This window comes from Pocillopora damicornis, chromosome 4 (genome assembly GCF_964200805.1).
Source record: "Pocillopora damicornis chromosome 4, jaPocDami1.2, whole genome shotgun sequence".
Lineage (NCBI taxonomy): Eukaryota > Metazoa > Cnidaria > Anthozoa > Scleractinia > Pocilloporidae > Pocillopora > Pocillopora damicornis.
In genome coordinates this window covers 11,558,613-11,573,845 of record NC_142673.1, presented here as the reverse complement: position 1 = coordinate 11,573,845, position 15,233 = coordinate 11,558,613, and the positions used below count along the sequence as shown (strand labels likewise).

General features: G+C 38.4%; 1 pseudogene; it reads left to right on the top strand.

Moving 5' to 3' along the window:
* The first annotated feature begins 9,081 nt into the window (after positions 1-9,081).
* On the top strand, positions 9,082-10,151 carry LOC149046813 (uncharacterized; annotated as a pseudogene).
* Positions 10,152-15,233: the final 5,082 nt, after the last annotated feature.

The window sequence follows — 15,233 nt, the reverse complement described above, 5'->3', positions numbered from 1 at the left end:
AACTGCCAGATTATTTCACAACCACAGAGGCAAAGGTACACCGTAGACATTATTGGTGTTGCTCGGTTTGGAAAATACATCTGCTCTTTACAGTGCATCAGGAGAGTAGCTGGTGAATCTTGTGTTTCATCATCCTGAGGTGTCATGACGGCAGTCTTAGCCAGAAAAGGAACGAATTCAAAGGAAAGAGCAATATCCAAGCAAAAGTGTCACAAGATGATAGTCAGTTTGTAATCATATTTTTCCGTGAAAAAACATTTAACATCCTATGCCATGAAATGTCACGAGACGAGGCAGTCATCACAGTAAGTCTGTTGGATTCTCCAAAATTAAATGTCACTTTTGAAAACAAATCTAAAACAGAATAAAAGGGTCCCTCTCCATATTTAAGACATGTGATGACCTCATTAGACCTTGAGCAATGTTGGATGGGGGTTGCTTAAGATAGAGGATTTTAAATCGAAAATTACCATTTAAAAACAACAATGGTGTTCTGTTAACATGCTAGTACACTGTACTGTTAAGGACTACAATTCTTGTCTTAGTCGTTGTGTCACTGTGTATCTTTTAAAAAAAAATCTATAAAGGAATCGTCGTCCACTTGTATTGGACGGTTCCTTAAAGCGGAACCACTCAAATAAAACTAAGAATAATCTATCAAGTCAAATTTTTTCCATTTTTATCTTCCGAAACCTGTGTTAGCACTTTGAGTTCAAATGTCCGCAATGCATATCAGATTCTCTTTCTCCTTTAATCTGATAAGACAACTATTACGCCCGAACATCAAGCAAGACGTTTGCGGATCAATCTGTATTTAAAGGTCATGGGTGACCGCTGAATATAGGTGCGACTGCTCTCGTATGCATAAAACTTTCGAAAACTTATTTCGTTTGATTGTACAGCCACGGATATTTGACATCAATGTTTGCATCACTAGCACAACCTTGGAAAGTGTTGGTACTTTGACCTGTTGAAGGATTAGCCCCATTCATCATCCAAAGAGTGGAATATGTAGCAGTTAGTTTGTTGAGATTTTTCTTTTCAATCTTTTTTTTTTGGTCATACCAGTTTCGCTGTGAAATTGTTCCTATTTTAAATTTGGAACAATATTTTTAAAGTCGTTAGGTGTTTTGTCTGCCTATTTAGGCAAGAGAGAATGAGGTAAGAGAACATATCCCAATGACCAATGATGAGGTTTTTTTGCTGTAACGGTATTTTCATTTCAAGCTCACACGACAGCTCGGCGAATGATCAGGATATCCGGCGTTCAGATTTTAAATTTTTAATATAAACATTCTTCCGATTCCGGATACCGAGCCGTATTGACCTACGGGTACACATCACATCAATCAACAAAAGGCTTGTGTTAATAAATTCATTTCAACAAATTATCTACCAATTTATTAAAGTAGTACACCCTAAAGCTAATCGAATTTAGAGGTTACACGGTACATAAAAGCTCGAAGTTGGAAATCTTTGTTTCGGCAGTTAGATCGTGCCGACCTTTTTATGAATTTTATTTACTTCCTTGCAACACAACTGGATGTTTTGAATTGATAAAATTTATTCCTTCTTAGACGTACGGAACATCGTTCAAATACAAAGCCTTATAAATTTATCGCCAAACAGATCTGTAAACGAATAAAAAGCGCGCCCATCTTTCGCTCAGACCGCCTAGCCATCGGTCAGTTTGTAGTTATTTATTCAATTTCTCTCTCAGCACAGAAGCTTAAGTTAATGTATTTTTTAATGCTGATCTCTCGATTCCTTGGCTTTCAAAAGGGAGTATTCATAAATGATGTCGTAGCGAATCAAAAAAACTTTGAGGGAACATTTTGAGTCGATGTCTTTTAAAATTACGTGATTTTTCCACAAATTACATATTGCATTGTTCCACACACTCGAGACCGTCTACCAATCAAGTATTTTTGTAACTTTTAGTTAAAAAGCCCTCGCTTCCAGCCACTGCAAAATGTACCGTGAGCCGTTGAAATCACGCACCTGATTAGTACCAGCAGATACATAAATGGGGTAAGGTCTGCCCATCGTTTCTCTTTAGGCAAACACGGTGAACTATCCTTTCTTGTGGTTTTCAAATAGACATTGATAAGAGACATTATAGGAAAAGTTAAAAAAAATTGTTTGCAAATCTTTTTTTTTCTGAGCAATCGCCCTATGATGGTACTGATTACGACGTCTGCTTTGTTCCTTATCGTTACCATTCGTATCGCTCCTACTCAAGTTATAACACAGAAATTTTTGTAGGTGTTCCTTCATTTCCAGGTGTAATCAGGTTACCTAAGAACTAGGTTACCTGAGAACTCCTTTATTTGCCGTGCTTGAAAATGATGTAAATGACACTAACTCTCGCGATCATCGCTCGGATGAGCTTTCATTCTCACTGATCTTATCTCAAATCTACCATTCAATATTGAGGATAGGTTTATTTAATAAAAATAAGTATTACATTCTATTTTCAAAAAGCTTTATTTCAAAATTGTTCATTCCCAGTGTAATGTAAACAGCATATAGTATCAGAAACATCAGCCGTTCAGGCCATATCAATAATGATAACAAAAATAAAACTTTGTTTGAACACGATGAATATTTAAAGCCAGAGGCTTGTGGTGTCGTGTTTCAACAAAATTAATGTAACTTAAATAATATTAATAAGTATAGTACTATATATAAATTTTATCTAAAAAAATTTAAAAATATATACAACTTCTTTGAAATAACAAAGCATTAGATATCTCAGACACTGCTGAGCAATCACTCCGAATCCAACGAACGCCAACAAAAACCAATAGTTTACTGATATCTATTGATATTCATCGACCTCAGAACGACCGTCCAACAGTGTCAGATGGTTAAGTCAATCAATCCCAATACGATATTTAAATGTCATACTACGTTCTTTTTTGGACGATATCCACTTTGAATCGACTCGAACCCCGTGAAATACTTTCTTAGGGCTCTTCTGCCGTGATCTTGACTGGACTCATATTTTTAAAAGCTTAAGACAGTTCAATCGCGTCATTTTGAACATTCTCCAGAATGAAACTCGGTTTCCAGGATGGTCCAGTAGTTCGTGTGAGTGTGGTGTCTTCAAGGGGAGAGTTGACTGTTATTCAATCTCGTTTTTAACTCGTGAATTGCGCGCATGCGCAAGAGCTAGTTGTAGATACGATGTGGGGAATGGCATTCGCTCGCTCGCTCGCTCGATTGGTCGATTCCTGTAAACTTTTTTTTAGATTTTAGGCTTTTGAGTGCATTTGATAGTTTTTGGCGAGCAATAAACAGACGAAATGGCGACCTTTGTTGCTAAGAATAGTGGTGGGGTGAAAAAGAAGCCAATGATAGTCTTAAAAGAGTTTTTTTTTTTTCGTTTTAGTTTCAACAAGCGGCACCAGCGACTGGCAGGCATGCAAGGATTCACACTAAAATAACAGAACAACCTTCGTTTTTCATAAAATTGTAATTTACAATCCTTGAACTTGAAAACAATCCGAAGATTCATTGAAAATATCACTTACTGTGAAGCGCTCGGAGTTTACAGATGTTCAAAAGCTTTTTCTGTTATGGCGTGAGGTTGAGGACAAAATTGATCATTACGTTTCGTCGCGTGTGTTTTTCCTGTGTGAAGCAACAAAAGATGCCGGCGACTGACGAAATTACAAGTTAACACGAAAATCAAATAACACCTAAACAAACAATTTTAGCTACCGATTTTCAGTGAATTTTTAAAGAACAATTTTCTTTTAAGTTTCAAGACAATTTGAAGATTCAACATACAGACAACGTACTAAAATGCGAAAGTTACACGCCACAAAATTGATAAATAGGCCTGAAATGAAATTCTATCTTGTTATTGATTATACGTTGCCTAGCACGTGACTTAAATCTACCCAGGTGGAGATCCAAAATGACGGTGGCAGGCTTGGCTTAGTTATATCACTCAAAACTCGTTCTCGTTTGTCTCGTTTGATAAAGAGGGAAACGTTAATGTTTTCATTAAGACAGTATTGCCTTGATTTTCTAATATTTACAACGAAAGACAGTAAATTTCACTTTCCACCCGCATTTACTTCCAACCTTTTCTTTTGAACCAGAAACAAAAATGATAGACGTTTAAAACACATGACATCATCCACCTTGTCAAATGTAATAGCATGATCATTTCAATTGTAGTGCCTTCTTATCCCAACGTTACTTTGTTTCTTTGCTACATTAGCGAACACTGAACTACTGCTCGTACTCTAGATATGACAATAAACCACAAAATTCCCTAAACCAGATAACATTAAACATAATCTAAAAAATCATATGTCAATTCACGAGTTTGCTCACAGAGCACTTTGATTTTTATTTTCACAGTTAAAGAAATGTAAGAACAAATTTTTCATAGGGGCAAATAAGCTTTTAATGCGATGAAGATCTATGCATATAATTCTTAAGTTACCCTTTCAATCGACATAGCAAACCACTTGTGTTGTATAAAAACACTAAAGAGGTTAGCGAAACAGCAAATATACTTTTTACAACTCAAATAATTTTGTTAATAAGTTGATTGGCTTCAAAGTGAACGAGTAGACAAACAACATCAAAAAGAGGAAACTGCTTTCTTACATTTCTTTAGGAGTAAGTTCAGGTTCGTTCTTTCTCTCATTTCCACTGACCAAAAGCTGACCAAAGGCTAATCAATAAAGTCCACCTCGAACTCGAATTCGATAGATTGGCTACATACATTCTACCATCAATTCAAAATTAAATAATAACAATACACAAACATGTAGCGCGAACACAACTTTAGTGGGTACATAGGATAAGTGAGAGCATAGGATCAGTGGGAACATAAGATCAGTAGGAACATAGTATCAGTGGGAACATAGTATCAGTGGGAACATAGTATCAGTAGGAACATAGTATCAGTGGGAACATAGTATCAGTAGGAACATAGTATCAGTGGGAACATAGTATCAGTGGGAACATAGTATCAGTAAGAACATAGGATCAGTGGGAACATAAGATCAGTAGGAACATAGTATCAGTGGGAACATAAGATCAGTAGGAACATAGTATCAGTGGGAACATAGTATCAGTGGGAACATAGGATCAGTAGGAACATAGTATCAGTGGGAACATAGTATCAGTGGGAACATAATATCAGTAGGAACATAGTATCAGTGGGAACAGTATCAGTGGGAACATAGGATCAGTGGGAACATATGATCAGTAGGAACATAGTATCAGTGGGAACATAAGATCAATCTATGTTTCCACTGATACTATGTTCCCACTGATACTATGTTCCTACTGATCTTATGTTCCCACTGATACTATGTTCCCACTGATACTATGTTCCTACTGATCTTATGTTCCCACTGATACTATGTTCCCACTGATATTATGTTCCCACTGATACTATGTTCCTACTGATCTTATGTTCCCACTGATACTATGTTCCTACTGATCTTATGCCCCCACTGATACTATGTTCCTATTGATCTTATGTTCCCACTGATCCTATGTTCCCACTGATACTATGTTCCCACTGATACTATGTTCCCACTGATACTATGTTCCCACTGATACTATGTTCCTACTGATCTTATGTTCCCACTGATCCTATGTTCCTACTGATCAGATATTCCCACTGATCCTATGTTCCCACTGATACTATGTTCCCACTGATCCTATGTTCCTACTGATCAGATATTCCCACTGATCCTATGTTCCCACTGATACTATGTTCCCACTGATACTATGTTCCTACTGATCTTATGTATCAGTGGGAACAGTATCAGTGGGAACATAGTATCAGTAGGAACATAGTATCAGTGGGAACATAGTATCAGTGGGAACATAAGATCAGTAGGAACATAGTATCAGTGGGAACATAGTATCAGTGGGAACAGGATCAGTGGGAACATCTGATCAGTAGGAACAGGATCAGTGGGAACATAAGATCAGTAGGAACATAGTATCAGTGGGAACATAAGATCAGTAGGAACATAGGATCAGTGGGATCATAAGATCAGTAGGAACATAGTATCAGTGGGAACATCAGTGGGAACATAGTATCAGTGGGAACATAGGATCAGTGGGAACATAGGATCAGTGGGAACATAAGATCAGTAGGAACATAGTATCAGTGGGAACATAAGATCAGTAGGAACATAGTATCAGTGGGAACATAAGATCAGTAGGAACATAGTATCAGTGGGAACATAGTATCAGTGGGAACATAGTATCAGTGGGAACATAGTATCAGTGGGAACATAGGATGAGTGGGAACATCTGATCAGTAGGAACATAGGATCAGTGGGAACATAAGATCAGTAGGAACATAGTATCAGTGGGAACATCTGATCAGCAGACATTGTCTGACTGCGGGATTTTGTCTGTAGTTTTGTAGATTTTTGTCTGAGTTCATTGGGATATCCTGAATGTTTAGTAGGAACCCCGTAATGATAACTCTGTCTCTTTATTCAGGATCCTGGGCGTTAGTTTCGCATGATGGTCAATTCAGGCACTCTTTGTGCTAATAGTGATAGAAGTGAGGTCTTCGGTCTTGACCTCTGACAATGGATAAAAGTGTTCTGTACAGATATCTCTAGTTGCGTTTTGAATAACGGACACGCCTCAAAACATTTTCATCTAGAACGCGGGGTGCGTCAAGGTTGCCCACTTTCCGGCACACTATTCGTTATTGCTATTAAGTTACTTGCGCAAAGTATTAGACGCTCAAAAGAAATAAAAGGTATTACGATAGATGAACATGATGAGGTTAAACTTTCGCAATACGCAGATGGCACAACTGTACTTCTTTCTGATGTCCAATCAGCGTCAAAATTATTTGATTTATAATCGCTTTTCGAAAGGTGCTCTGGTCTAAAACTAAATCAAACAAAATCTGAAATGCTATGGCTTGGCTCTATGCACCGCAAGAAAGATATCATCCTTGATCTCCAAATGAGCGGCAAGCCAGTTTACGCGCTTGGGGTGCATTTTACATATGATCTAGAAGTGTCTGAAAAGAAAAATTTTTTTGACAAATTAGGATCTTTAAAGAAAACATTGCATATGTGGTCCCAAAGAGACCTCTCCATCGTTGGTAGGATAAATATAATAAAAACATTAGCACTTTAAAAACTGGTCTTTATCTGTAGCGTCATGAACACCCCTAAAGACTTCAGTAAAGACGTAAACAAGATCACGTTCGACTTTACTTAGAATCACAAACCCGCCAAAATAAAAAAGACTACCCTTGTTAAGCAAACAACAGCTGGTGGCTGGGACATGAAGGATTTTTCTCTCTTCGACAAAGCGCTTAAGTTAAACTGAGTGAAACGGTTATGCTCTAACTCGGATGCTCCTTGGCAGTACATACCAAAATCGCTCCTAGCCAATGTTGGCGGTACAGAACTGTTTAAATGTAATTATGATTATAATCTCCTTGACCTAGACAACCATCTTCCTACTTTCTACAAACAAATCATTTTTTACTGACATCGCAACGGCCACACCTAAAAATAAAAGTGAGGTTCTCTCACAGCCAATCTGGAATAACCGATTTTTAACTGTGAATAAGAAAATGGTATTCTTTCCTCATTGGTATCAAGCAGAAATAAAACAAATCTCGGACTTTTTTGACTCCTGTGAGTCCTCCTTCCATTTAATTCTTTTTGCACTAAATTCAATGTAAAATGTAACTTTTTACAATGTTATAGCACTCTTTCTTCTATTCCCCAAAATTGGAAAAAACTGCAAGAAGGTTCCAAATACCCAGTTACGCCTCCCACCTCAATCTGTTCACTGTCGTGCAAGACAAAATACAGTACGCTGCCTAACCTTGAAGATCTACCTCCACCAACTTCTGAGAGAAAATTTTTAGCGTTTGGCGTCGAGAAAAGTGACTTGACTAAAATCTACCTCCTACCATTCAAAGCCATGAGAGAAGTTAAATTGACGATGTTCCAGTACAAAATCATTCACCGAATTTTACCAACGAATAGCTTGTTACACAAAATGAAAAAAGTTGCCTCGCCCTCCTGTCCCTTTTGTCCTTCTGAGTGTCAGACCCTGTGGCATTTGTTTATAAACTGCATGCACGCAAGTTCTTTTTGGAATAGATTCCAGGAGTGGTACTCAATCTCTAGTAATACGAAACTGCTGCTGTCAGAACTTGAGGTTATGTTTGGAATTACTCGCTGTCACACCTACTGTTTAGCCCTCAACCATCTCATTATTTTGGGTAAATATTTCTTATATGTTAACGCTTTAAATACCATAACGTACCAATTCGATGATTTTGTCTCACTTATGCGCGAAAAAATTAATCTAGAAAAATATATTGCAGTCACTCGTAATAAGGCCCTTAGAAGGAATTTAGGAATAAATGGAAATTTTTTTCAGTCTTTATAAAATTGTACTGTGTCCTTTTTCTTCTCAACTATTGTATTTTGATTTGTTTCTTTTCGCTACCTATTTATTTAATAATCTATTAAATTCTAAAAAATTAATACCCTATGTAGTGTAATTAACAAACAAAATTCTTATTAGCGACTCGAACAATTAACATGCAAACAATAACGTAAATAGATCAACTGTAATTCAATTTGACTAGTGTAATTGTATTGTAACATATGTATTGTAAGTAGTGCAAGTTAATGTAGTGTAAGCATCGTGTAAGAAGTAAGTATAGTGTAAGTACATGTGTAAGTATAATCCATGTTAGACTAGTACTTAGTTCTATTCCGTGTGGTGTAAAGCTGGTCTAATAGCTGTTAACCGGTGTAACCTAGCTGGGTATCCCTTTTCTTGTCCACACAACACAAACGTGAAGAAGCCAAGTAATTGTCACACTAAATTTTTATGCGAGTCCAGAGAAGAAAATACTGCCTGACGATAATATTGTATTATTTTTGACATTTACCATGATTAAAATGACAGAAAAGCAGCATGCAAACAAAGCAATGAGTCATTTAACCTGATAAAAGACAGCTGAATACAATAAACGGATAAGTTCATTTCCCTACAAGTTATCTTATTTCATAATACGTGGTATATTGCCATTACATGAATGTCTTCCTTTTCTGTACTCTGAGGATAAGAAGAACAATGGTGTATCGTGACATGATAGAAGCATTCCAGGCTGAAAACATCATGACCCCCCTGAGCTGAAAATTGTGATGGTCGACGTAAGAGGACAGGAAGGACGCGGGGTTGACGTTGGTGGTGTCTATCGCGATGCTAATGCCTGCTTCTGGCAGGAATTTTATGATTCATCGACCCTTGGTGAAAGAGAAAGGGTTCCAGCCCTGAGACATGACTTCCAACCCAGTGAGTGGTCAGCTACAGGAAGAATTCTCACAAAGGGTTACTTGGATCTGGGCTATTTCTCTTGTACGCCCAACCAAGCGTTCATTGTAAGTGTCTTATTCTCGAAATGGCTGATAAAGAAATGATTCAGAAGCCCTAGTACGTGGCTGATGCGTGGCGAGAAGCCCTAGTGATACTGAATAGCAAAGAAGAACTGACCACAATCCAAAGTCTGTGTCATTTGTACCAGACAGTTGTGCCCAACCGGAAAGTACAGACCATGATACAGGCAAATCCTCAAAACGACCTGTTGAGGGCGGCAACTGAGTTCCTGAAATGCTTTGTGAGAGTAATGGATAAAGCTCAACTGAAATCTTTCTTGAGATATGTGACAGGCGCCGATGTCATCTGTGTACCATGTATTTCAGTCCAGTTTTTAACCTTAGATGGATTCGCTAGACGACCAATCGCACATACCTGCGGGTCTGTTCTGGAGCTCCCGTTCACAATGACACAGAATGTCGGGAAGAGTTCAACAATATTCTTGTGAAGAAGAAGTGGCAAAATGATATAATGTAACCGTATTTTGTCCGAACCAGTCTGCTCCATGCCCGTTATACTTAAATGGGAGGTGCGACTTTGTTTTGTTTAAGAATTGTTAACTTCATGGCAGATAACAAATTTAAAAGCAGGCCTTTCAACTGAAAAAATACGTTTTTTGCCTTTTACACAGCATAGACTGACAGTGGTGCTTTAAAACGCGTACGTTGATTTATCTTTGGTTTCTGTTTTCAAGAGTTGACCCGAAGCTGTTATGGCTGAGCTGAGTTACCCTATCATTTTCTCTATCCAGAGCCCCGGCCGGTTAATATTAATAGTTTGGTTCCGTTTGAAGGTTAACATGAACAATTTTTTGGGAGGAGAAAGTACTTTTGGGGATAAAAGCAACGTGCAATCGCATTGTCGTGTTAGACGTAGTGCACCCTATCAATAAAAGAACGCTTTGAGTTACATGACCATTCTACAGTGTTCATTTAAGCTGTACTTAACACCTATCCCTCGGGTGAACCCACCATGACGAGCCCAAGATTGCTTTTAGCGCAAGCTACCAGTCCTCCTTTTTCAACGGAAAAACCGGTTTAAAGGTTTGCGAAAGAATACAGTTTCCGGCAACAAAAAATTTCTGACATAGGTTAAAGCACTTTTTTTCTGAAAACATTGTTTCTTAGGTGGCTAACATGAAAATCCCTCTGGAGACGTGCGTATTATTAGCTATTCGTTCAGTAACTATATTTATTAATCATTGTTATTTACGATGTTTAAATTAATTATCGAGATATCAGGGGCAAATTGAAGTGGCTAAAACGTTGCGAGAAATATAACGCTGTAGAAATCTCTTTGATGCCAAGAATATCCGACACAGTTTCGTGTAAAACTAGAGCTAAGTGTTCCAGTTGAGCTGTTAGAAAGTTCTTCTACTACAGTTTTGAAATGTGTGATCTCACACCCATATCACCGTGCATCTACGACTATCACTAAATGCTGTCTTCTATGTCCTTAATACAGCTTACTAACTGTATACAAAGAAATCTGGCTTCATCATGACATCGAGGCAATGTTAATCCTTGCTCTCGCATAATGATGTCAGCCAGATCTTTAAAACTCTGATGAACACGTTGGGAGATGGTGTGGACAGCGCACCTCTTTGGCTAATTCAACGTCCTCCAAATCAACACGCGTTTAAAACTCTTGAGTTTCGGTAATATCTGACAGAAAATAAAGTATGTCCGGTCGTCCAGGTGGTGATTCTGGATTCGAGGATGGTCTTATCCTATGAACATTCCCAAATCTAGCTGCCCCATGCAGTTCATCTTGCAAGATAGACGTGTAGAGGAACCCGAGACATTGCGCATGAATTACGTCGCTGTCACAGTACAGCCCACTCTCTCTCATATCTTTGAAGTATGTTATCCACCAAACAGCACACCCCTTTCGTAACTGACCCCACTTAACTCGGTCTCAACAGCCTGAAAAACAGCATCGATGTCACTGGGGTTATGCCTTCTACGTAATCCTCTGTGAGCCAGATTCTCTTCAGCTGACGCAGCCCAAGCTGAAAGTAACTCTCGATAAGGTCATCGCACTCAACGTAGCCTGGCTGAAGTACAGGTATATATCGTGGAAGGACTGCTTTAGATTGAGGCAATAAAGCAAAGATTATTAGGAATGTTGTTTCAATTACTTTAAGCAGCTTTTCCTTCGACGCCATATTTTCCATGTCCGTTCGTCTCTGAGCCTGCGGTGAGTGATGTTTACACTTACATGCTGAAAAGTCGTGAAAAAAAGAATTGTAAAAAAAAAATGGGAAAAAAAGTCGGAAAAAAAGGGGACTGTAAAAAAGAATCGCGAAAAAGAGTCGCGGAAGAAAAAGGAGAGTGAAAGTTTTGGATGGCACTGAAGGGGCTCAGTAAACCCTAGATTCTATCGCATAAAACCTTATCGTGTTAGACTGTTTTTAACACACCTCTTCAGATAACAGTCGAGCGATCCTGTCGAGCCGCCATGTTTGTTGACACTTTTAAACCTCGTGCTACGCACCCAGATCTCCCTGGGTCAAAAAACCCTATGGAGCCTCCTTAATCTGAATGATTAGTCAAATTGGAGGGCTGAGGATCCACAGAAGGCTTTTGTTTGCACTTTCAGTCTTACCCTGATCAAGCTATCTAATCTATCCAAGTTAGGAAATAATGTGTTAAGTTAGGTGAATCGGTGATCAAAAACAAATCTATAGATAACCACTGAAGTAATGAAAAGGAAGAAAACTTTCATTCACAAAGTGACTTTCATCCAGGAGGATAAGAAGGTTTACGTGTACATACGACAATAATATACCACTTCATAAGGTCTTCAACTCACAACTTCTAAACGATTATGAATACATTGGAGGACTTAGAAATTCTATGTGAAGATGAAACAAGAGAGGAGTTTGGGGTACGGAAAATTCGAGATAGCTATGCAAACCTGAGACGGAGTCGAAAGTTTGGGAAATTCACTAGAATTCCCTCCGATTGCTAAGATGTTTATGAGGCTATGCAAACTGAATCTATAGACCGAGGTACTTCTCCTAACCACGCGCAAATGAGAGCGTACGTGGTATTTCAGCTACTTCATAACTATCGCATGCATGTTATGAGGTTTTTCGTTACGTTGAAGAGTCGAGAAGAACAAAACAACAATTACACCAACAGCAACAGATGACAAAAAGAATTTACTGAATGCATCCATGAAACAAAATTATGGCTGGAGAGAAATCAACGGAAAAGACACCCATTTTCGGACTATTTCTCTTGTGACGTCTAGGACTGGACCAAGGCTTTCGACGAGTATTTTCACTGATAAGGTCATAAGCTTATAATAAGTTCTTGATAAATAGCTAATATACTACATAGAGAATAATACATGGGTACGCGTAGATATGGAATTTTTCTTCGAGTTGAACACAAGAGGAGAAATTTCATATCTACAAGTAACCATGTAATATTTTGTTTATCATATCAACACAGTAGCCCTTAACTGGCATCATCATCATCTTTATTTGCTTTATTTTAGCAATACAAAAATTGATTTACAGCATTACCAGCTAGAAAGTGGGAGATGGGAGAGCCACCTCACTTACAATAATAAGTCAAGTAAAGAAAAAGTGCTATGAATGTGCGGCTTGGTCAATTCAGCGATTATTTAAGTAAAAACTCTCGTATTTTTGTCTTAAAGCTAGGAAAGTTTGACGACGGAGTGACTGAAACAGGGAGAGAGTTGAACGTCACTGTCTGTAGGCGATATGGATTTTTCAGTGGCTTTTCACAGGGCTGGCAATCCATGTATAGCACCGTGGCTTATATGATAAATATTTTTCTTAGCCTGGTGGTTGAAGGACATCATTAGGTCTGGATACCTGTAAGTTAACAACAAACTTCATAGAAGCATGGTGTGTCTATGCTATCGATGTTTCGGAGAGTGCTCTTTTGCGCTCCGGGTACGTAAAAGTTGGCGCTAGAAGCAGTTCAGTCCAGGCAGGAAGTTTAACAACATTTCTCGCCCCCTAAGATTTGTGGCTCATTTGGTATTGGTTCTTAACGGATTCGCTGCGAAAGCGAGAACTGTTGTTAGATTTATTAAAGATTTCTTCCTCAGGAAAGCAAAACTATGCATTTAAATTCGATTATTTCCCAGAATGCATTACGACACCAAGAGTGTTCCTACAAATAAATCATCTGGGCAGAACTTTACTATTTATCAGTTAGTTCAGCACAAAATACTGCAGCTACAACAAAATAATTGTTTGTTCTCAACGGCCTGGAAGCCAAGACAGTTTCTCGCTCCAATAAGGAACGCGGCTTTTCGAAAAAAAACAAACAAACAAACAAACACACATGCAAGGTTGTGATCAGCAATCGTAGTAATCAAAGGAATAATAATACCCTATGAACCACGTGTGATTAACCCGTCCTGAACGTTAGTCCTAATCATTATGTTAGCGTTAACGCAATACATTTCGAGTCGCTCGTGGAGGTCTGCAAAATGGCATCTATCTGGTAACCTAAATAGTTTCTCGTTCCGAGAAGGAACGAGAATGGCAAGGAAAGGTAAAGATTGCAGCCGATTTTGAAAAAAACTTGCAAGGCTGTGATTAGCGATTACCATTCAAATTCAAATGCCTTTCTTCGTGTTTAGAACCATGCGCGATTACACTGTTCTGGACGTTGGTCCCAATCGTTATGATGGCGCTAGTGCAATTTATTTCGAGTCGCTTGTCGTAGTATGCAAATTTACCTATATCTGGAAACCAAGAGTTTTTCGTTCCAAGAAGGAATGTGGATGGCAAGGAAGGGAAAAGATTGGGGCGGATTGTGTCAAAAACTATGCAAGGTTGTGCTCAGTGATCGCACCATTCAGATTCAAATGCATTTCTTCGTCTCGCTTCGTAGGAAAGCAATATATGCGATTTGAAAATTCTGCTCTCCAACAAGCGGCAGCGAAAAAATGGTGGGCTGCAAATGTGTCGTAAGTTAGAGACATATGCTAATCACAAATCCTATCGTGGAGCAAAAGAAAGGAAAACAAAGTCGCCGGCAGTGTTGCCATATCATTGACCTCCCCAATAAAATACCCGGGAACCCAAACTGATCTTCAGTTTCTTTCATTCCATCTGTTTGAGTGGACTTCCTTTTCATTTGTTTAACTATTTAGGGATGTAGTTGGAAATATAATTGCGGAATGTGGGCGATTGACACAAATGACTGATTAAGGGTGTATATCGCAACGTAGTTACGAAACCTTGGTGGTTTTTAAAGCTTTCTTTTCATTCTACGGCCGGACAAGAAACTGTCGATTAAAGGGACGAGCGGCTTATATGAAAGGCAGAATTGTGTTCGCTTAGTGAGCTGAAAAGATTTGTTTTTGGTCGATAACAGAGTAAACATGCGAGCGCCTTTGTGTGCATGTATGAATGAGCGCGTCCGACACTATTAGTGCTCTTACGGCGTTTTAGTACGCTAAAAATATCATGGAGCATTTTTTACCGTTTTTTTTTTTCATTACGATTAAAGAGAAAGTGAAACTACTTGTTTTAAAAAATTTTTCAAACTAAATATTTTCATAAAATTCTTGCATTCTATGTTGCTCATAAAAATATTGGCGCCGCAGAAGCATAACTTCGAGGAGGGCATAAATTTTTTTTCGAGTCGATGAGGCAAGTGATGGCGAGAAGATTTTAGATTGAACGTAGCGAAGCAAGCGAGAACATCACATCTGGGAGGCAGCCTCGAGGGAACACAAAATCAATGGTTTCTTTTTATGGTTTAGTGTCGTTCTAAAAATCAAAACTATACATTAAGAAAATAAATATCAGA